Source organism: Cucurbita maxima, unplaced genomic scaffold (genome assembly GCF_002738345.1).
Source record: "Cucurbita maxima cultivar Rimu unplaced genomic scaffold, Cmax_1.0 Cma_Scf00825, whole genome shotgun sequence".
In the NCBI taxonomy this organism is placed as follows: domain Eukaryota; kingdom Viridiplantae; phylum Streptophyta; class Magnoliopsida; order Cucurbitales; family Cucurbitaceae; genus Cucurbita; species Cucurbita maxima.
In genome coordinates, this window is record NW_019272841.1 from 5,906 (window position 1) to 8,897 (window position 2,992).

Genomic DNA, 2,992 nt, shown 5'->3' on the forward strand with positions numbered 1-2,992 from the left:
GAGTTTCGTTTACGTAACTTTATGCATAATAAACTTAAAAAAGTCATTATCTTCTAAAAATCGTAGTGTTTTAACTCGTATAATGAAAATATATAATTAAAAATGAGGGAAATTGGCCCATGCAGGTCTCGAACCTGCGACCTTCGCGTTATTAGCACGACGCTCTAACCAACTGAGCTAATAGGCCATAGATTTTCTCGCCTGACAATGCACTTGACGTGTTATTCTACCCTATCGTTAAGACGTGTCCCTTAGGCTGTCTCACACGCTTTCCCTCCGGCAAGTTGACACTTGGCTTGCCGGCTTTCTCACGTGCTTTCCTTCCCACAAGTTGACACGTGGCTTGCCGAAAAATTTTCTCTCATGAGAGTCGCAATACTGAATCTGGCTTTCAAAGTGAGTTCATTTACCTCCTCGTTTGTGAAAAGACTCTGAGAAATACTCGAATTTCATCTTTCGTAAAAGAACATATCGAACGGCCAAAATAAGTTCATTTACCTCCTTCTTGTTCCTGAAATGACTCTCAGAAATCCTCGAATTTCATCCTTCATGTAAGAACATATCGAACGACTCAAATCTAAAGAAAATTTTGAACGGCCGTATCATCGGTTTAAATTTCGTACTGTTGTAACCCTGTATCATGAAAAGATATTATGAAGAATTAAAAAAACTTGTTCTATGGAATTGTCGAACCTACGACGTCCACGTTTTTAAAACAATAATCTTACAACTGAGCTAATTGGGCATAGGTTTTATGCACCTTATAGGTCGTTAGCTCTTAATACTGCCAATCAAGTTTTGTTTACATAACTTTATGCATAATAAACTTAAAAAAGTCATTATCTTCTAATGTTCGTAGTGTTTTAACTCGTATCTTGATAAGATATAATTAAAAATGAATGAAATTGGTCCATTCAAGTGTCAAACTTGCGACCTCCACGTTATTTGCACAACGCTTTAACCAACTAAGCTAATAGGCCATTGACTTTCTTGCCTAACAATGCGCCTGACGCGTTATTCCACCCAATCGTCAATACGTGTCCCTCAGGCTGTCTGACACGCTTTCCCTCCCGCAAGTTGACACGTGGCTTGCCTGCTGTCTCACGCGCTTTCCTTCCCCACAAGTTGACACGTGGCTTGACGAAAAATTTTCTCTCATGAGAGTCGAAATACTGAATTTGGCCTTCAAAGTGAGTTCATTTACCTCCTTGTTCGTGAAAAGACTCTAAGAAATCCTCAAATTTCATATTTCATAACAGAACATATCGAACAGCCAAAACTAGTCCATTTACCAACTTCTTGATTTACCAACTTCTTGTTCCTCCTTGTTCGTGAAAAGACTCTAAGAAATCCTCAAATTTCATCTTTCATAAAAGAACATATCGAACGGCCAAAACTAGTTCATTTACCAACTTCTTGTTCCTGAAATGACTCTCATAAATCCTCTAAAGAAAAACTGTGAACGACCGTATCATCGGTTTAAAGTTCGTAGTGTTGTAACCCCGTATCATGTAAATATATTATGAATAATTAATAAAACTAGGCCTATGTAATTGTCGAACCTACGACCTCCACGTTTTTAACACGATAATCTTACAACTGAGCTAATTGGGCACAGATTTTATGCACATTATAGATCGTTAGCTTCTAATCCAGCCAATCGAGTTTCGTTTACGTAACTTTATGCATAATAAACTTAAAAAAGTCATTATCTTCTAAAAATTGTAGTGTTTTAACTCGTATAATGAAAAGATATAATTAAAAATGAGGGAAATTGGCCCATGCAGGTCTCGAACCTGCGACCTTCGCGTTATTAGCACGACGCTCTAACCAACTGAGCTAATAGGCCATAGATTTTCTCGCCTGACAATGCACTTGACGTGTTATTCTACCCTATCGTTAAGACATGTCCCTCAGGCTGTCTGACACGCTTTCCCTCCGGCAAGTTGACACTTGGCTTGCCGGCTTTCCCACGCGCTTTCCTTCCCACAAGTTGACACGTGGCTTGCCGAAAAATTTTCTCTCATGAGAGTCGCAATACTGAATCTGGCCTTCAAAGTGAGTTCATTTACCTCCTTGTTCGTGAAAAGACTCTGAGAAATACTCGAATTTCATCTTTCGTAAAAGAACATATCGAACGGCCAAAATAAGTTCATTTACCTCCTTCTTGTTCCTGAAATGACTCTCAGAAATCCTCGAATTTCATTCTTCATGTAAGAACATATCGAACGACTCAGATCTAAAGAAAATTTTGAACGGCCGTATCATCGGTTTAAAGTTCGTACTATTGTAACCCTGTATCATGAAAAGATATTATGAAGAATTAAAAAAACTTGTTCTATGGAATTGTCGAACCTACGACGTCCACGTTTTTAAAACAATAATCTTACAACTGAGCTAATTGGGCATAGGTTNTTTTATGCACCTTATAGGTCGTTAGCTCTTAATACTGCCAATCGAGTTTTGTTTACATAACTTTATGCATAATAAACTTAAAAAAGTCATTATCTTCTAATGTTCGTAGTGTTTTAACTCGTATCTTAAAATGAATGAAATTGGTCCATTCAAGTGTCAAACTTGCGACCTCCACGTTATTTGCACAACGCTTTAACCAACTAAGCTAATAGGCCATTGACTTTCTTGCCTAACAATGCGCCTGACGCGTTATTCCACCCAATCGTCAATACGTGTCCCTCAGGCTGTCTGACACGCTTTCCCTCCCGCAAGTTGACACGTGGCTTGCCTGCTGTCTCACGCGCTTTCCTTCCCCACAAGTTGACACGTGGCTTGACGAAAAATTTTCTCTCATGAGAGTCGAAATACTGAATTTGGCCTTCAAAGTGAGTTCATTTACCTCCTTGTTCATGAAAAGACTCTAAGAAATCCTCAAATTTCATATTTCATAAAAGAACATATCGAACAGCCAAAACTAGTTCATTTTCCAACAAGAACATATCGAACGGCCAAAACTAGTCCATTTACCAACTTCTTG

At 38.5% G+C, this 2,992-nt stretch overlaps 2 non-coding genes across 2 annotated transcripts; both read right to left on the reverse strand.

Moving 5' to 3' along the window:
- Positions 1 to 113: 113 nt before the first annotated feature.
- Positions 114 to 187, reverse strand: TRNAI-AAU. The gene has a single exon. It is a non-coding gene; the product is annotated as a tRNA-Ile (tRNA).
- A 1,588-nt stretch (positions 188 to 1,775) lies between these two features.
- TRNAI-AAU lies at positions 1,776 to 1,849 on the reverse strand. Its single transcript has one exon. It is a non-coding gene; the product is annotated as a tRNA-Ile (tRNA).
- Between the last annotated feature and the right edge of the window lie 1,143 nt (positions 1,850 to 2,992).